This window comes from Protopterus annectens, chromosome 3.part1 (genome assembly GCF_019279795.1).
Source record: "Protopterus annectens isolate FY-2018-M chromosome 3.part1, PAN1.0, whole genome shotgun sequence".
In the NCBI taxonomy this organism is placed as follows: Eukaryota; Metazoa; Chordata; order Ceratodontiformes; family Protopteridae; genus Protopterus; species Protopterus annectens.
Window position 1 is genome coordinate 883,623,052 of NC_056732.1, and position 22,254 is coordinate 883,645,305.

Here is a 22,254-nt window from a genome sequence, read left to right on the forward strand (position 1 = left end):
ACTAAGCCCTTGTATGCAAATCACCCCATTTGCAGGAGAAATCCATGCAAATGAGGTGATTTTGCAATCCAGGAAGCTTGCGACCCTCCGTGCAGGACTAGTGCAATCTGCAGAAATGTACTCGGTTAGTAACTGAGTACATTTCTGCAAAATCCAAAACGGAGCTGTGACAGCTCCAAATAAAGGCTGCATATCATTAAGGAAGCATGCCAATGGCCAAGTATAAGGCCATTGGCACTGCAAACAAAACGAAGAATAAAAAAATCAACTTTTATTTTTTTTTTTAGCCGATCTCAGCTGTTTAAGCATAGGGCAGCTGCATGCAAATGGGATCAAGGGGTAAAATAACAAAATAAACCTAAATTAAGCATTCTAACTAAAATCAGTATTCTGCCATGCAAGTCAATGGCAGGCAGAAGACAACATGGCTAGTGAGTAGTGGTTGTTAAGGGGGAAGGCTCAGTGTGAGACATGTAACTATGCATTAACAGGAAATCCTATGCAAATGAGGGGAATGATAGTGAATCCCAGTTTTCCCCAGCATGTGAGTCAGGTCGCAACATTGTAAGAGCAGGAATAGCTTGGATCAAGCCTTGGAGTTAGATGACATCATGGGGGCAGGGGTGTCAGGCATACTGTAAGCGGATTTGAGCCCTGTGACCAGGTTTGCTCCTAGCTAAGCTAGGGGGTGTGTCTAAACCTGCCTAGCACTCTTTACAAAGCCTAAGTGGATGTGCGCACCAGGTTTTACAGAAAGAAAAAAGAAGTTAAACCAGGAAATAGCAGCAGTGTGCACATTTGAGCACTGGTTTGCCCGGCACGCACACGGGCTTAAACAGGAAGGAAATGGGAAGGCATAACAGCAGTAGGAAGGTAATCAAGGAGAACTAGCTTAGCTGGCAGGTGAAATGTATCAGAATCAGCCAATTACACAAGCAGCAGACCAGCCCAGCCCAGAACACCACTATAAACTAAGCAAACACCTTCGCCTCTGTTTTTTCCCACACTCTACACCACCGGTGTAAACAAGTGGGAAACTTTTAACACTCACAGCAGAAAATGATAGGGGCTACAATAGCTATCATAGATCTTATGGAAAAGGCTGAGGTTGGTGAGGATGTGAATGCTGTTGACCAACCCACAGTGAGGAGATGGAGAAGAGTGTACAGACCCAGGGTAATCTAACAGGGGCTACATGAGCTGGAGATAGTGGAGCACTATAGGCTGGACAGAGACATCCTACAGCAAATTGTTGAGCTGCACCGGCCACACCTAACACTTAATACTAACAGAGGGGAACCCATCCCAGTGAATACCAAGGTATGTGTAGGCCTAAGGATACTAGCTACAGGTACCTTCCAAAGGCCACCTGGGGATATGATGGAGATTTCACTGGCGTCATCATCCAGGGTACGTCACTGGATGCCATGTCAGCACATGTTGGTGAACACGTATATTTTCCCAACACCCATGAGGCATTGGCCAGCAATATACAACTATTCCACCAAATAGCAGAATACCCTGAGGTAGTGGGTGCTACAGACTGCACTCACATATGCATCAAAGCACCACCTTGTGAGTGGGGTAGGGTCTGCATCAACCGCAAGGGCTTCCCCTCCGTCAACTGCCAGGTCATGTGCGATGCCCAGGGCATAATAATGAATGTGTGTGCTGGCTGCCCTGGAAGCTATCATGATTCCTACATCTGGCATCTAACACAGCTGTACCAGAGATTTGCCAATGGGGACATCCCTGACAGTCACCTAGTGGGGGATGCTGGATACTCACTGGAGCCGTGGCTGATGACACCCATCAGAAATGCACACACACCCGAACAAGAACTCCATAATGAGGCACACTCACAGACCAGAATTATAGTAGAGCATGTGTTTGGGAGGCTCAAGTCATGGTTCCGGTGCCTGGACACATCCGGTGGAGCCTTGCAGTACTCACCAGCTGCAGGTACGCAAATCATCCTTGTATGTGCCATGCTGTGTAGAGAGTAATGTTTTTTAGGGTACTCACACTCCCTACAATTCATTGCCAAGGCCTGCACAGGCACAGAGTGACTCAGAGGAGGAACAACCTGAGCCTGGCCTTGGCAAAGAGGCAACACATAGCACATTCACTATGGGAGGGTCCCAGGGAATAACACCTCTCTCCGATTCTCACATACAGTAAAAGGGATGCCAAACATTATACTACCTGTGCCTAACCATGTGTAGGGAGTGTACTATGTGCATATGACATAGGCAGCCCTGCAGCACCACCCTCAATACTGGGACACCCACAAGGTAAGTGACTCACACATGCCAATCAGGGGAGTCACATAACCAACAACAGTCACAGCCAGTAGGACAGGTGCAGACAAACACAAACAAAGGCTGTACTATGGCCTCTGAATGAGGCCTATGCATAACCCCCCCTCAGGCCTACACAGACAGACTACAGCAGGTCAGGCAGTGGGATGTCAGTTCTGAAGGGAAGGACATCAGAAACTAATATGTAGATAATTAAAAGCTAAGATCTGTAATACACTGGTATGCCTCTAGCCAGCATGATAGGTAAGACTACAGACTGAAATGGAGTACCCGACATACCAGTACAGTCCTAGCAAATGTGTTCAAGTGTCAGGTGTGCCCCTCCATCCTACATAGAAATATAGTAACAGTCAGGTGTGCCCCCCCCAATCCTGTGTAAAAATGTAGAAACAGTCAGGCGTGCCCCCCTGCTATGCAGAAATGTAGTAACAGTCAATGGGAAATGATCGATAGATACCCTGCAAAGACAGCGTGCTACCTGTTGGTGTACAACAAAAAGGTCAGCACTGCAGTACAAACTGCCTGGACTCGATCCACACATGCAATATAGACAGCCATACTGGGCATGCTCACACAATTAGAGAAATGAAGGCAATGTCAGTCAACAACATACTGAAAGGTCATACTGGGCATGCTCACACACTTAAACACATGAAGTCCATGTCTGCAAACACCAGTGGTTCAGACATATATGGCAGTCACAGTTGTTAGTACAGACACTCGTCAGTATGCACCACTCAAGCTTTGCATACACAGTGGATAGGAATACAGACATATATGTAAGGACACCACACTATAATAAGCCAAAGGTAGACATATGTGTGGAAGAGGGTGACTGTGACAAGGAGCCATCCAGATCTGTCCCACCTAGCACACAGCCAAAGGGTCCCAAACACATAAGGTGCAGATGTCACTCACTGCAGATACTAGCCACCAGTATTTGTCAGCATGACAGACTATGTGGTGCACGTATCAGCTGTGCAACATGACTGTACAAGGAAATAGTCATCTAGCAGCTCTATACACGTACCTGTAAAATATGACCCTGTGTGTGCCCACATATGGTGTGTCAACCCCTAGATGAATGGGTTATGGACCATGCACACACACTACCCTCCCCATAACCCTACTATGACATGCCTGCTGAGGTCTTCCAATGTGAAATACACCTTTGGGAGATTTGCAGCCCAGTAATCTCTGTGGTGCATCCCGTAACTGTGCACTGCTATAGTGTGATACACTAGTTAGGGAGGAGTTCTAATTCCAGACTTGGTGTGTTTGTGTGCATGTCTGACTGTGTAGAGAGTAATGCTTTTTAGGGTAGTCACACTACCAACAATTCAAATGCTCAACTTTGGCAAGGCTGCTAATGTCATCCACCTATAAATACATCTCTGGGAAGGTTTTAGCCCTGTAATCTCCATAGCGATAAAGTAGTTAGCTAGGTGTTTAATCCCAGACATGGCAAGTGTGTGTCTGTCTAACTCTGTGAAGACAGTAATGTTTTTAGGGTACTCACACTTCCTACAATTCATATACTCAACTTTGGCAAGGCTGCTGATGACATTCATCTAGAAATACACTTCTGCCCACCTAACATTAAGAGAACTTATTCAGGATTACAAGTTATATGACCCCTTTAAGTATGGAGATAGCCTAAATAAATCCAACAGATTCACATTTTACTCCCAGTGCCACAAAATGTGGTAGAGAATAGATTTTTTTTTCTAATTTCAGACTCATTTATTAATCTAGCTCAGAAAGTGACCGTACAAACTAGATACCTCTTGGACCACTCCAAAATTACTTTAAATCTCAATGGAATTAAAATGAATAACACAATGAAAAAAGTTATAATAGGTCTTTGAACCCCAACCTTTTAATTAAAAAGGAAATAATAAATGATATTCAAACCTTCCTCAAATCAACCTTATGCAATATTTCTAACTCCCAATTACCAGTAGATATCGAATGGGCGGCAACTAAAGCCCAAATTGGGGGAATTCTCATTACAAAAGCATCCTACTATTAAAAAAGTCCAGTTTAAAGAAGAACAAGACCTAGAAGCCAAAACTCAAAAGTTTGAGAATGACCTATTAACAAATTATAATACCCAAACTGAATTTGAAATCCTGAAACTGCAAAAAGATCTATACCTACTACATAACAGCCAACTATCCTTTTATGAAACCAAAATGCTAGCCAACTATGCAAACGAAATCCAAATACCATCAAGAGCTCTGGCCAGAATTATAACGCAAACCAAACCTCCCTCCCAAATCTATGAGATAGTCTATGAAAATACCCACTACATGAATACTGAAGATATCATTAAAGTTTTCAAGCAAATATACTCACAGACCTATGGAGATCAAATATCATTAACCTCTGAAGAAGAAAGATCAAGTTTCCTCCAAAATTTCGATTTCCCGAAATTAGATCCAAATCAACAAAAAAAGTTAACTGAACCTATCTCTATCAGTGAAATAACAACCATCCACCAAATTAAATCACACAAAGCCCCAGGACCAGACGGTATCACAGTTGAATTCTACAAAACCGTCTCCCCCATATTAGCTCAAATTCTAGTCCACATACTCAATTATATAATAAACAATAAAATTAATGATCCACACTTCAATGCATCTAAAACTATTTTATACTTAAAGATCAAGCTGACCCAAAGAACCCAGATAGCTATAGACCCATCTCACTATTAAACATTGACACCAAAATACTAACATCTATGCTTGCAAATAGACTGAAAAAACTAGTAGATAAAATTATCTCACCCGAACAATCTGGTTTCACAACACTCAGACAAACAAGTGATAATACATTAACTCTTAATACTCTAATATCACAAGCTAATCATCATAACCTGAACATATATGCCATAATTATTAATGCTCATAAAGCCTTTGATAGAGTAAATATTGATTTTTTTACTCCAAAAATTACCCTATTTTAATATTCCTCAAAATTTTATCCAGATCTTGCAAATTATATACAACAAGCCTTATACATCTTTATATATTAACAAAACTTGATCTAACATAATTTCAATTAAAAATGGAACCCACCAAGGATGCCCTCTATCCCCTATACTGTTTAACATATATCTTGAACCACTGTTCTTAAATATGAAACAAAATCTTTACTATAACCCCCCAATACTATTTAACACCAAAATCTTCCTCTCAGCCTTTGCAGATGATTTGAACATCTATTGTACCACACCAATCTCAGATGTAAATAACATACTATCGACCATAGAACACTTCTCAAAAATATCAAACTACAAATTAAATCTTAAAAAAACTAACATATTCCCATTAAAAACCTCCAAACCATTTTCGCTCCTACCCCTAATAGGAAAAATAAAAACAAAAGCGATAATCAACTACTTAGGCATTACTTTCTCAACAAACAACAAAGACCTTTACCTAAATAATATAACTCAAAAATGGCAAAATATTATTTTAGATTTTAACAGATGGAAAAACCTTAAACTACCTTTCCTGGCAAAAGTCTCAATAGTTAAAATGTATGCATTACCCACATTACTATATATATTTATGACTACTCAATTAAACATACCCAACAAATTTTTTAGACAAACTCACACCCTGCTTGCAAAATTCATATGGGAACCAAATAAAACAAAACAAAATCTCATATATCAAACTTACGACCCCAAAAAATAAAGGTGGTCTAGATCTTCCCGATTTTGAAATTTATTACTTAATTACGAATGCTAATAAAGTACTGCAAATAGCTGAATACAACCCAAAGAACAAAGACTGGTCCCCAATGTGGATAACAATATACCAAAAACACATCAAAAGCTTAGATATCAACCCCAAAGCCCTACCATTTCTAAATACAAGCTTAATAAAACCGTGCAAATTAATAGAATCATTGAAACACTCTATTTTATTAACTCAAAAACTCTTCAAATATCTAAATCTAACTCAAGCTATGATGATGCTACAACCCCTACACAAAAATCCCAATCTTAAAATAAACCATCAGTCTCTAAACCTGAATCCCTTCCCTAAATTAATTAATATAACCGTCCAAGATATATACCCATACATTAACAACTCTATAGAAGAAATAAGGAATCATTGGAACCTCCCCAAATCCTATACAGAGATTTTAAGGCAAATTAAAGAATTATGTACCAGCTATGTACAAAACCACAACATAAACAGCAATGATATAACAATCTGTAACTCTCTATGGAAAACCATCCTCTCAACTAAAAAATATATCACTAATACATACAAACTAATTAAATACATTAAATTCCAAAAAGACCTGCTTATTTCAGACTATTGGAGAAAGAACAACCCTTCCATCAATACCCTTCAACTAAACCAAGCTATTAACTTAACAAATGGATCCATACCTCTCAGAAAATTGTAATTTACCCAACTGATGATCTATAACAATGCATATTTCATACCCTCTATCTTACATAAATTTAACTCTACGAAATCCCCTCTTTGTCCTCATTGTAAAATTCAAACGGCTGATATAATTCATTTATTCTGGAGCTGTAAATGTGTATTTAAACTTTGGAACTCCCTTAAATTTCATCTGCAAAAAATGGGATATCAAACATCCACACTCACCTGGGAATTTACTCTTCTACATATCCTACCAAATAATATCTTTAAAACTCAAGCAATTACTATGACCAATATCTTTCTTACTGAAACTCTATATAGTAACCAATTGGTTTGACCTAAATAACACATCCTGGGAGAATTTCAAATTAATGGCGACTAAACATCTTTTTTCACATAAAATCCTAATCGATAAAGGGAATAAAAACATTAATCACAGGAAATTATGGGAACAAATATTCAATATTCTTCTGGCCTAACACATGACAACGTCTCAGACTTAAATACAAATAAGAGGTCCCTTATTAAACTATATCCATAGACCAAGAAATTTTCTTCTTTTTCCTATTCCTTGTTTTCTTTTCTTTTTGTTTTTCTCTTCTCTCATAAGGTATATACTTAATCACAACAGCCCCCACTGAATTATACCATTTTTCCCCTGAATATTGAAAGCATCTATGTATATAATGTAAATAGTATTGGTTGATTGTTTTATTTTATGTTTGTACTACCCTCAATGTATAACAACTGCTTACTGTGAGGAAGTCTCACCTCTGTCTGTGCTATTATGTATGCTATTTTAGATTAATGAAAAGAATAAATAAAAATTATTGAAAAAAAAAAAAGAAATACACTTCTGAGAAGGCTGTAGCCCAGTAATCTCCATAGCGCATCCTGTAACTGTGTACTGTTGTAGTGTGATAAAGTAGTTAGGTAGGTGTTCTAATCCCAGAGATGGTAAGTGTGTGTGTGTGTGTCACTCCATGTAGCAAGCAATGCTTTTTAGGGTACTCACAATCACTAAAATTCATATGCTCAACTTTGGCAAGGCTGCTGATGTCACCCACCTAGAAATACACCTCTGGGAAGGCTGTAGCCCAGTCATCTCCATCGCGCATGCCATTACTGTGTACTGCTGTAGTGTGAATAATAACTGTGGTAGGGTCCCATCACCACCCATGGCAGTTCTGGATGTTTTGTGTGTGTTTTAGTGTCTGTGTAGGGAGCAATGCATTATAGCCTAGTCGCACTCACTACAATTTGAATGTTTGACTTTGGCAATCCTGCTGATGTCATTCATTGTGAAATACACCTTTGGGGAATAAGTGCTCCAGTAATCCCTATGGGGTGTCTTATAACAGCTCCATGCTGTTGTGTGATATAGACCCCTGTTGCTTTGTGTGTGTGTCACTGTCTGTGTAGGGAGCAATGCATTTTTGGCTAGTCACATTCACTATAATTCAAATGTCCTCCTTTGGCAATCCTGCTGATGTAATTCATTGTGAAATACACCTTTGGGGAAAGAGTTCTGCAGTAATCCCTGTGGTGCATCCTGTAACAGCTCCATGCTGTAGTGTGATCTAGACCCCTGTTAGGGGTTATATACCCACACATGTCAGTTGTGGATGTTTTGTGTGTGTATCACTGTCTGTGTAGGGAGCAATGCATTTTAGGCTAGTCACATTCACTACAATTCGAATGTCCTACTTTGGCAATTCTGCTGATGTCATTCATTGTGAAATACACCTTTGGAGAAGAAGCTCTCTAGTAATCCCCATGCTGTGTCCTATAACAGCTCCATGCTGAAGTGTGATATAGACCTCTTTTAGGGGTTCTATACCCCCATGTTGGTTGTGGATGTTTTGTGTGTGTGTCACTGTCTGTGTAGGGAGCAATGCATTTTAGGCTAGTCACACTCACTACAATTAGAATGTCCTACTTTGGCAATCCTGCTGATGTCATCTAATGTGATATACACCTTTGGGAACAGAGTACTTCAGTAAGCTCTGTGCTGTGTACTATAGCTACTTAATGCTGAAGTGTAATAAACTAGTTAGGTAGGGGTTCTACTCTCAGACATGGCAGGTGTGTGTGTGTGTGTGTGTGTGTGTGTGTGTGTGTGTGTGTGTGTGTGTGTGTGTGTGTGTGTGTGTGTGTGTGTGTGTGTGTGTGTGTGTGTGTGTGTGTGTGTGTGTGTGTGTGTGTGTGTGTGTGTGTGTGTGTGTTTGTAACTTGTATCTTATGTGGAGGTTGTTGTGAATGTGACACCTGTGGCCAATATGGAGCGGCTTTTGCATAATTCTTACATGGTGGCCCTACTATATATTGCAATGTCCACCTTACAGGGATAACAGATGTGAAATAGCTGGGAGGCTGGGGTGCAAAGCCATACCCATACATGTGACATCAAGGCCAGACAATCACAGTTAACTACCCCAGTATTACCCAGAGCACACTCTCAAAACACGTCTCATACACACACATGCCTAGGCCACAAACAATATGTGGGTAGTATACTGCATATTGGCCACTGATAATAACTATGGAGTGATAGCAGTGGGCTACAGAGGGCATGGCACCCTGTCCATCTGTCCAATATGCATGTACATGCAGACAGTGCACCCTCCCTATGTTCCCCAATGGACACCTGCAGCACCTGTGGTGTCATCACATGTGACCCACAAAGGATATACCATGCCTGACAACATGCCATGTATGGACAGATGCCACTGACACCCAAGAATGCCATTAGCATGCTATCAATGTAGGTGTAGGGTAAACCTGCTGCCCATTACCAGTTCCTGCCACAGGTGGGCAAGACTGGCACATCTGATGATAATCTGTGTTCACAACATGGGCCAGACACCCCAGGTACAGTTCCACATGTCACTGTACATGCATGTGCGAGGTGTGCACATCCCAGGCACCATCCATGTCATGGACTAAGGAACACATACATGGCAAGCAATGCACAGCATTGGCCACACACAATAGTCACCCAGGTGACTGGATGGGGGATACAATACCCACCTGCATGGGCAAATGCAGAAACCACAGCCCTGAGCCACAGTGCAGACCATTGTCATGTGGCCTGATACCAAGGTATACCCATTGCCTAGCCTTGTATAGCCATCTGGCACAGTCGACCACCACACACCCGTGCAGACATGCACCCATGCATGCCAGTACTGGAACCCTGTGTGTTTGTGTGTGTGTTGTATGGTGCATATGTTCACATCCACACTCACTACAAACCCCATTGGCATACTGAAGCATGCTGTCTGATGTCAGACACCTACCCATACCATTTGCCCATACAACCTCTGTATGACCCATGTGGTGCATGTAATACCTGCACAGTGATGTGTTGTGGCAATCCCACTGCTGATGAGTTTTAATCTTGGCCTTGCCAAGTGTGTCAATGTGTGTGCATCCCTGTGAGAGTGTGGTTGTGTTGATGGTGGCACCTGTTCATATGGAAAGGCACATTTATGTGACCTACCATATAGCTTACATAGCCCTGTTGCAGATGTTACTCACCATCACATATGTGTTCTGAGGGCTCTACAGCAAGCAACCCACGTGGTGCATCCAGTAACTGCATAGAACTGTGATAGCACTACATAGTTGTCAGGGGTTTGATACCCTCTGCTGGTAGGTGTGTGACACAAACATGCTTAGGTTTTACTGTCCCACCCCTCCCTGACATGTCTTTGCCTCTGTCTGCCTCTCCTACTCCCTCTCTGTTGGATATGGAGACCTACACCTGCTTCGCTTAAGCAGCAGCATGTGTATTTTAAGTGATGCTCATGATCAACTGATGGCCTCTGCACAAATTGCAGCCCTCCTTTAGCTGATTGCATGTGGAACAGCTGTGGTAACATTCCAATTACCAATTGCATGGAAATACGCTCCAATATCTAGGATCATGTTGGGTGTTAGGCCTTTTCATTCACTGTGAGCGGGAACTAGATCTGTTGTTTGGCAAACAGCATCTCAGATGGATTGGGGCTTTACCTCTAACAACATACACTATGGAAACAGGGCAACACACAGGAGGGTGATGTGCCTGACCTGACTTCAGACTGTAAGTACTGCTATACTGCATTTAGAGTAATTTTGGTTTAACAGGGTGTGTGTGGATATGGCTGTCCTACATGTCGCAATTCCTGCCATGTCAGTTCTATGTTTATGAGGAATCCCCATCTGCAGGGTCATCTGCAGACTGGGCAGTATGTTGTGCCTTTGGTTTCATGTGTTACCCATGGAGCATCTATCTGTGGACTTCAGAAGGTAGTGTGAGGACTGCAGGCTGTAGATGGTGAAAGCCGTGACAGTTACTGACTTCATATCCCACATATGTTGCAGCAAACCCTGTTACAACAGTAAATGTATGAGGTTATCACAGCAAAATGTCAATGTTGGCCCTATTTATGTGCTTCCAGCCCCATCTCTGCCAACCTCTGCACATATGTCATGCATGAAGAGGTGCATATGTGCTGTACACCATAATTAGTGTCATCGTATCTGATAACAAGCCAGTGAGATATCAGTCTGCTACAAATGTTATGTACAGTAGGGGTTATATTTGATGACATAACCTGGGCATACTGTGGCTGTTTGTACAGTACTGAGGTCTGTGTACTTATGGTAAATGTTGATAGTGTGTGCATTGTTAATATGTATATTGGCCTGTGTACAGACTGTGGTAGTTGTCATCGTCCTAGGTCCCGTCCTATCTGATGTTACACGCTGCTCCACTGTATGTTACTGTATTGGCTTACATGTTTGTAGGGCCATACACACACGTCCCATACCACAGTCAGCCATCAGACCAAACTGTGAAGTGGCCCAGAATATGTAGGGTTAGTGTGTGAGTGGCACGTATGAGGATGGTGTTGAACAGATAGTCCATATACTGTAATATTATGCTAGCTTGCCATATGTGTCTATGGCTCTGTTCTCATTGGTTGTGGTTATGCACTTTCACACAGGTGTATCTTATCCTGTGCTGTAACATGCCTGTACAGCCTGCTATATATGCAGGTACATGTGCATTCCCCCATAGGAGATGTAGGCCAGTGTCGAGCCATTCTGCCTGTCGACTGAACAGTGCATTGTTACATGCCTAGCAACTTAGTGTACTTACCCAGTGAGATGTCATGTGCAGATACTTGCCAGATGTACTGCTGCCAGACCTCCCTTAACAGTCATGCATGTCAGACAGAGCAGTGGAATGCTGTACAGATGTATGTCAATATCTAGTGGGTAGTATGTGGCCATGGCACCCCTGTACCAGCAGGTAGTACATGTCAGGCCAGACAGGTGTGTGTGAATTCATAACCTATGGTGGCATATGTACACCAGTTGTTATGTGTTATGCCCATCTACATGGCTGTTAACATCCATGTTGTCAGGCATGGTACACATGTTTTGCACCAAGGGGTTCTGTGCATACCTCTGGACTGTACAGAGTGTGTCAGAATATCCACACATATTGGCCAATATCTCTGCTGCAGTCAACAGGGGCAGAGCATGCTAGCAGCGGTACTTTACTATGATGTCCTTAGGATGTCTGTCAGTAGCCAATGGCAGACATGTGGAAAGCAGATGTGACCCCCCAAACACACCATGTCTGTGAAGACAATCCCAGTTACAGTAGCAATAGTATATAGAACTGTAATAGTGCACAAATAAATGTTTTCCATTCCTGAAAACCTGTGTGTGGTGTTTTTTCCTATGACCTCTCTGTGGGTATATGTTGCAGACAATGATTGTCATTTGTATGGGTGGCCCATATAGTGTCCAGTTGTTCAGGTGTGAACTGTAGGCATAGTGGCTGTTCCATATTTTGTGCACCTCCTAAATATGTATCTTACTGTACATATCTCTGTGTGTGAATGTGTAGTTACATGTATATCTATATATATGTAAATATATATATATATATATATATATATATATATATATATATATGTGTGTGTGTGTGTGTGTGTGTGTGTGTGTGTGTGTGTGTGTGTGTGTGTGTGTGTGTGTGTGTGTGTGTGTGTGTGTGTGTGTGTGTCTATCTGTATCTGCATATATGTGTCTGTGTATATGCATTCTGAGGATGTTGATAGCTTCCACATTTTACATTTCCTATGGGAGCCAGACTGCACTGCATGATATGTTACCAATAACAACCTGACATCATACAGGTGGGATGTAGTACTGTTAACATCTTGTGCCCATGTCATGTCAGGTCCTGGTTATGGGATCTGAAACACTTGGTAGTGTATTGCAGGGCAGACATGTTTGGCTGGGGTGGGTATGCCTATTCGTACAAGATGTATATTGTTTAGGGCCTCTCAACCCCATTAACGGTGCATGTAGACATATTTGTTTTTGTTAATCTACCACTGTTATCTATGGATGTATGGCCACATATACCTATATTGATATATATATATATCAGCTTACATATGTATGACTATGTCCGTATATACCTACATTGCTATATACCTGCGTACATATATGTACCTTGCAGTGCATATGTCAACATATAGGTGTAGATCTATATATATATATATATATATATATATATATATATATATGTGTTGATGTAGGCATTTGCATATATATATATATATATATATATATATATATATATATATATATATATATATGTATGCATATATATATATATATATATATATATATATATATATATATATATATATGTGTGTGTATATATTTCTAAATATACATATATATATATATATATATATATATATATATATATATAAATATATATATAGATATGTTGTATCTGTTTAGATATTAATTTATTTACACACACACATGCATCTAGATGTTGGTTACATTCTCTGTACTGTAGCATGACTGGGCTGGATGATATGCTTCTGAAAACATCAAAATTCTGTTTGTTTGTCATGGCTTAGTGGTAAATCACTTTGGCTATGTTATGCAGGCTCCTGAGTTCGACCTAGCAGATGCTGTTTATTTTGCTGCTGGGCATAACAAGGGCCGTTGGATACAGAGTGGTTAAGGCACTTTTAAGCAGTTGTAAGCAGGTTTGCATGGGTTTGCCCAGAGGTAAGAACTGCTAACTTCCGGTTACAGTTTCTTACATTCTGTTAGCTTCTAAATTGCTTAATCTGTGTAGGCATTGCTTACCTCCATGCAAACAGGCTTAGACCCGCTTACTGCTCTTTAAAAGTGCTTACTCCCACTTACCCCTGTGATAATTTCTTTAAAAGAAAAGAAAAAGGAGTTGTTAGGAAAGTGGTGAAAAAAGGGCACAAAGAGGGAAAGACAGTAGGGAAAATAGCCAGGGATGTGCAGGAAGGGTGTAGAGTAGGTCCATAGCTGCCCATTTCTTCTACAGCAACAGCTGTGCATATACACTGAATTTGGAGGTAGATTTGGACACTCAAACAACTGGGAGGGGGTGAGGACAAGAATATATCATTGTAATGCCAATTATTATTTATTTATGTATTCCAGTTTGGTGACCGGGGAAGTCCACTGGGCTCGAGAGCCCATTTTCAGTGGAGGCCCAGGGAGAAAAGCTCCACAATACAAAGTTACATTACATAGAGAATTACAAGAAAAATATTTGCATTGCAATCAACAGGTAGTATTACAGTCAAAACAGGTATCATTCAGTAAAGACAGTAAAATTATTAAACATTTTTCAAGAGAAAGACAGGCATACAGCATAATGGCTGGATGTTACTGTTTAGTTACATTTATAATCTAAGTATATGAGAGAAATTAGGAAGGCATGAAGGTTAGCCAGGAGAGAAGGAAGAGCAGAGCTTGGGAGGTATGAGCTGAAGAGTGCAATTACATTTCCTGTGAAGAAGCAGGTAAGAATTAAGTTATGTTTTGAAGGTGTGTTGATTGTCACAGGTCCTCAGAGTAGAGGGCAGGGCTTTCCATTTTATGGCAAGGGAAAAGGAGAGTAGAAGCTGACCAGCTGGGCCATTGGGTTTTTGGATGATTATAAGGTTTTGGTGAGTAGATCTAAGGGGTCTATGTGGGGTATATGGTTGTAGGATATTAGATAATGCAGGGCAGCTAGTAGGTTGGAATAATAATTTGTGAGCTGCGACGATTTGGAGGAAGTCAAGTTAATTAGGAAATTCAAGCCAATTTAAAGAGTGTAGGGAGGTGCAGTGATGGGAGGAGGATTTTGCCTTAGTAGCAAATCTGGAGATTTTGTTGTAGCACATTTCCAGTTTGAAGGTGAGTGTGGAAGATAGATTGGTAAGCAGAGGAGTGCCATACAAAAGAGAGGGGAGGAGATAGGTAGTGGCCAAAGTTTGTCTGGTGGAGGAAGTGAGGAAGTGGTTGTTTCTGTAGAGTAGGCCGAGTTTTATATGGGTTTTCTTGATGTTAAGTTGGATGTGAGTATTGAATTTTAAGTGTTCCTCGATAATGACCCCCAGGAGTTTGGCAGAGGGAACGACTTCGATAATGGAATTGTTAAGGCTGGTAATCTAAAGTGAGTTTTTATCAATGGGAGTGGATTTTGAGGGAGTAAATAGAAGAATCTTAGTTTTGTTAGCGTTTAGTGAGAGGTGGTTTTGGTAAATCCAGTTTTCAGTAGTTGAGAAGGCAGTTTGAGTTAGAAACTGAAGATCAGATAGGTTAGACATGCAGCAGATCAAAATGGAATTGTCTGCATATCGGACAATTTTGGTATTGGGTATGGCTTTGTAGAAATCATTAATAAAGATGTTAAATAGCCAAGGGAACCTTGAGATACTCCTGTAGGGGTGGGGAGGAAAATGAAGGAGGCCTGGCTCCATTTGACAGCTTGGGACCTGTCAGGAAAGATAGCTGGAGAACCAGGAAAGAGTGTTTTGGGAGATGTAGAGATTCGATAGATGATTTAATAGATGGGTGTGGGAGATGGTATCGAAAGCTTTAGATAAGTCTAGTAGAACAGCTGAAACTATGTTACCAGAGTCTCGAGCTAGAATAACAGAATGTAAGAAGGATAGAAGGGTTCTGTTGGTACTGTGTCCAGGGCAGAAGCCGTGTTGGGAAGGAGCCAGTAGCTGGTGTTCAGTAAGGAATGGCATGAGCTGCAGGTGTATGCATTTTTCAAGAAGTTTAGAGATTGGTGAGAGGATGGCTATAGGGCAGAAACTGGAAACATTACAGTTTTTACCACCCTTGTGGAGTGGTAGAAAAAATGCAGAATGCCATAGTATGGGTACATAGGACTCAAGTAGTGATCTATTTATCAGGATGCTGATAGGGAGAGCAATACCATCGGAGGCAATTTTTAAGAAGGAGGAAGGGATGTTGTCGGGGGCATTGGTGCAAGGTTTAAGTTTGGAGAGAAGCTTTTTTATAAGGTAGGTGGATACAGGTTTAAGTTCAAAAGTAGGGGGGTGTAGGAGAGGAGGAGGAAGCTTGAGCAGAGGAGGGTGGAGGGTTATTGTTGGGGAAGGTCTTGATTAGATCAGCAATAGAAGAGGTGATGAAGGTGTTGAATAGTTCGGGTATTTCTTGTTCAGATTTACTAGTATCAGGACATGGGTTATTTTTTGTACCAGGCTTGAGGAGGGAGTTAGTAGAGCTCCGGAATTGTTTGGGGTTTTTTGCATGATTTATTTGGAGTTTGATGTAGTAGGATTTTTTTATCTTTAATGACTTGTTTTTTAGCTTGGTTTCGCATCTATTTGTATTTAAGAACAATACAGGCTGTTTATGTTGGAGATAGCTTTTCCAGATTTTGTCTCTTTGTAGCATAATTTTTTTGGTTTCTTTGGTAAGCCATGGGGCGGTTTTAGCTTTAACTCTTTTTGTTCTTAAAGGAGCTAGGGAGTTTAGGGCAGTTAAGAATGTAGAGTTGAAATAGTCAACGGCATCGTCTAAAGGCAGGGTTTTTAGTGGGTTCTAGTTAGTGAACTTAAGGGAGTCAGAAAAGGTAGAAGTGTTAAAGTTAGCTAGGTTGTGAGTATGTAAGAGTTGGTGGAAATGTGAGAAAGAGGGTGTAGCTCTATGGGTGAAGACAGGGAGGTGGTCTTGTGTCCAGTGGACACATGTGCAAAATGGACAGCTATGTATGGGGCGACATTTTTCTGTGAGAACAGATTGCCCTTTTTTTTTCAGGTGAGAGTGGGATGTTAGGGAGGGATAGCAGGTATATTTGGGGAGGTAGGTTGGGTAGGTTAACAGACAAGACAAACAAGATGCATATAGAGGCGGTATATGACACATGTGGGGGTAAACATCTTGGACGGGGAGGGGTGTTTGGAAGTCACAAGCCCCTGAGCCCCCAAATGGAAACAGTGGGACTGAGGACCCCACCCATGGGCACTCACCACTGCACCTTCACGACCCCAAGAGTGGCTGTGATAGGGGCTGGGATGGAGGGACAGGCTCACGCTCTAATTGTGCCATGTGGCCCTAAAGCTGGCATAGCCAGTCTTGAAACTCCCTGTCAAGCTCCCTACGCACCACAGCCCAGACCTGATGGCAGGTGACAGGTACCTCTCTGACCCTACTCCCAGGGGGGTTAGCCCCATACCCTGTGGCGGTTCCACCCAAAGGTGGTGCAGGGCCAACAGAGGAGGAGGTCCTGGGCTGGGTCCCAGATGTGCTTGTGCCCGGTGCCATGGCCAGCTGAGGTGGGAAAGTTGGGTCCGCTGGGACCGGCCTTCCCATATGAGCTATGGTGTTGCAGTTTTAAGAATGATATGGGTTAGTAATAGCCAACAGCATTCAGGTTTAGTTATAACAGCATGCATAGGTATTCTCATTAACCCAAGACACCAGATTTACAACAGTTGTAGATCAAGCAGAACACATGCATATATGGGACAGCAATGGCCATTACAACAGCATGCAGGTTTCATTGATAGAAAAAGGCCACCAGTATGGAGGTATTTTAACATGGCACATGCATAGAACCAAATGTGAATATTTGTAAACCAATAGGACATATGTGCCAACAAAAGTATGGAGTGTACACGTACCCATTGAAGTCTGTAATTGGGTTATTGTTGCACATACAGTGGGGGTGAGAGAGAGAGGTCAATTAACAAATAATATATCCCAGTAATTTTCACAACTTTCTTAGTCACTGAAGTGATCTGTCCCTTACATGTATTATTACACTACCCAATGGCCTTACAATGGTATGTTTGTAGATTAGTATATATGTGGACAGTGTCTTACGTATAGTCTACACCTCTTACCTGTTATAGCTGTTGAGAAAATCATTGTTAACACTACCTGACAAATTCTACACATATTCCCAGATGCCATGCTTGTAGACAAGTATATAAGTGAACTGTGTTATAACTACAGTCTACACCTCTTACCTGTTATAGCTGTTGGGAAAATCATTGTTAACGCTACCTGACAAATTCCACACATACTCCCAGATGCCATGCTTGTAGACAAGTATATGTTGTAACTACAGTCTACACCTCTTACCTTTTATAGCTGTTGGGTAAATCTTTGTTAACACTACTTGGCAAATTCTACACATACTCCCAGATGCCATGTTGATGTTATACACATACCTAACGGTCCGTTATTCACACACTCTGGTCAAGGCTTGACAGGATGCAGGTGTTAATGTGACATATTTTGGAATAGCTGTCATGCACTTTGGGTGAGATGATACAATGACAGGTTTGTTTCCATATGCATTCTCTTTTTATGTTCAGGTCTGACTATCCAGTATAAGTCAGTATAAGCTGCCTACATTTCTTGAATCATCACACTGATTTTTCAGGGGAACAGGTTACCGGGCAGCAGATTTGGGCCCGTTATCTGGACATGCTGGACAGATCAGAACAGTTGAGTGGTATGACTGCATACAGCTTACTACCTGAACATTCTGCCGCAGTCTGTAGAGTTGATGGTTATGATTATGCTTACAGCTTACTATCTGAACATTCTCGCAAACCTGTACAGTTGTGGGGTATGATTATGCATACAGCTTACTACCACTCCCATGATTCAACCCCTGCTGTGTGTGGTAAAAAATGCTACAGTTGACATCACAGTACACTGTGCTATCAGGGAATTTGTGTAAAGCATTACAATAGTTTCTGTCTAAGTCCCCCCTCAGTTGTTCTATATGACTGGCCTCTTGGAACTTCCAACATTGTTATACTGAAATTCCTACACATTTTGTCTGCATTCAACAGTGTGGGTAACACTGTTTAATACAACAGTACTATTTATAGAATGCAACACTACAACATATGAAAGCAGAATGTACACAAGCACTCCAGGGGTTATACATTTAATCACTAGATATTACACCTTTTTTCCACACAACCTATATGACAGTCTTCCTGCCATATTGTCTGGTTTGTTCAGTACATCCCATACACAATACATTTTTATACTGGTACAACACTTTCTAGTACTGTTATATTTATTTGTTATGACAGCACATGCAAGAATATTGCTAACCTGCCTCACGATGCAGCCTTTGCAGCCTAGCAGCATGGGCTTGCTGGTTCACAGCCCGCTCATCTGCATCTGTCGGAGGAGAAATACAGTGATATTTAGCCATTAACTATCCATAGTATACATGAGCTAGGCAAGCATTATCTATGTAGTAGAATGAGTACTTAGTGCTCGGGCATCGGCCATCTTCCTGGATTCTTGGATCCACTGGTCCAAGAGAACACCCCTCCACCGCATCAGGTCAGCATGGTGATGCTTGACCTGCTCACCAGTCTGGGGGATAGGGATACCAGTGGCACTGTTGAGGTCACAGGCAAGACTGTCCCAGGCCTACGCTTTATACTGAGAGCCCTGGTACTGGCCCTGCAGTAGTCTCTCCTCATGGTGATTTACCAGGAGCCATACCATGAATCTGGACTCCTGGCTGCCTCAGCACTGTGCTGTAAATCGAGTGCCTTCCACAACTCCAGCAATTCTGCCTACAGTAAGGAGATGCAACCATTTATGGGAATTATTGGCACCTGTGGGGTTTAAATACACCCGATTTCCCACACTTTCCCGTGATTGGACAGTTTTGAAAAGGCTATGCTATGGGCACAACTGCTTACCTAATATTGGCATTGCTTAAAGGAGCATAGCACTTGGCAGATATAGTTAGCTGGCCTACACATTGCTTACACCACATAAGCTGACCTGTGCAATGCTTAGCATTGCTTAATATCTAATTAGCATTATATTTTCCTTTTGACATTGATTTATTATTTGTTACATGTTATATCTGTGTCTGGTATCTGTGAGTCATGTGTACGTACACTGTATGGGGTCCTGGGGAATTCAACACTTTATTACAATAACGCCTAACATCTGGCCTTACCGCAGTACTCCAGTTCACATATTTATGTTATATAGCAGGTTATACAGCATCACACTGTACATAGATTCATTTCACATGTTCAGTTTGATTTTCCTATGGTGAGGATTTGTTTGTTGAAACCTCAATCATATGCACTGCTGTCATGGCATAGTGGTTAATTACTGTGACTGTAGTGTACAGTGTCCTGGGTTTGAGCCTTGCAGAGGCTGTTTATTTTGTTTCTGGGCAGAACACGGGCCATTGGATACAGAGTGATTAAGGCACTTTAAAGCAGTTGTAAGCGGGTGCACGCGAGTTTGGGCAGAGCTAAGCACTGTTAACTTCCTGTTACTGTTTCTTATACTCAGTAAGCTTCCAGATTGCTTAATCTGTGTAGGCAGTGCTTACTCCCGTGCAAACCTACTTAAACACACTTACTAGTGCTTACATATGCTTACTACTGCTTAGTTGTGCTTAGACCTGTTTACTAGTCCCTTATTCATTATGACACTGATACTTCACATGTGCATTTCCTGCACTACTCTAGTTTATAAATATGTGTTATTTAGGGGGTTTCACAACAAAATTATTGGTTATAATGTGCTTTGCCATGTAAAATAGGCTGCGCTGCAGTGGGAGTTAAATCGGGAATGCCTGCTCGTTAGGCAAATGCTCTGCCCACTACACTATTACTGTGCTGCTTCATTTGCATATATCTTCCTTGTTATCCTCTTCAGATTTTTAAGCTGCTTTAACCGTAGCTAAGCTACAGGTAAACCTGCACACCGATGGTTAGCTTTAATCGAATTTTTAAAAAAAATAAAAGGTCTTCTTCATTTACTTTTTCTGTACTGTTGCTGTTGTACACATGGGGAACTGTTGGTGGGGATCTGCGGACACCTATGAGCGATCTCACTCATTTCTTCCCACTTTCTGCTGTTCTACATTGCAGGAGCATGTTTATTCTGAGAACTCTGCTCTCAGACATGCCCCCTGCACTTGTACACTCTCGGTGTAAGCCTAGGAGCTCGGGCAGCGTGCCTTCATTGATATGCATGGCGTGCTGCCATCCTGCTGCTCCTAAACGGGCGCTTCCATGCAGGACTAAACTAGTCCTGTTGAAAGGGAATATCTGTATTTATTTTATATATATATATATATATATATATATATATATATATATATATGTATATACATGTGAATGTACACTCTGGCAATACAAATAAATATAAACAAGGAAGATGGTGGGAGGGGACAGCTACTGCCACAGTGGTCTATTAGAAAATCTGCTGTTATGGTGAGTTTTACTTACACAACCACACTATGTTCAATGTAATGAACATTGTTGCAGTAGCCAAAGCTAAATGGGTAAATTACCATAGCTACTAACAACAGGGAGGGGGGATCAATAAAGAATCCAACAAACCCTGAAGAATGCTCCTCAAAAAATCATCTCTGGGCCTAGAAAAAGATTCTGGAGTGTAATGTCTAAGAAAAGTATACATGGAGGACCAAGTAGCTGCCTCTTGAATATGTGTTGAATCCACCCATTTCTAAAAGGCTGCCAAAGACGACAAAGCTTAGTGAAATGCCCTTTGACCCTATCTGAAAGTAGTTTGTCATGGAGAGTATAACAGATTGAAATAGTTTGTGACAACCATCTTGAGATAGTCTGTTTAGAAACAGGCTGTAATTGTTTGTCTTTTTATTTAATTACTAAGCTTAAAGTCCAAAGAACCATTTAGGAGTCCTACCCAGATTCACAGTTCCCCCCTAGGACTGTCTGGTTAAGTGACTTGCTTATGGTCACAAAGCAGGCAAATGAGGGCTGTGGAAATCAAACACTGTACCACCAGGACTACAACTCACAGCCTTAAACCTTTGCATCAACTGTCAGACTACCAGTATGAAAGAAATAGTTGTTCAGCCTTTTCTGAAGAATGCTGTCCTTTAATTAGTATCTGAGCTGTCTGTGGATAATCAGAGGATGCAAAATCCTCTCTCCCTCATTACTGGGTTGTAGATGAAATGGAGATTAAATGTTGACTTAAAATAAACTCTTTGGTCACTCTAGGCATGAAAGTCAGATTTGTTCTTACTAAATCCTTTCCATGTAAAAGATAAGGTAGGATTGGCTCAACATAAGGGTTTATAACTCAGGTATCCTTCAAGCAGACACCAGAGACATAAGGAAGACAAGCGTTTATGTCAAGAA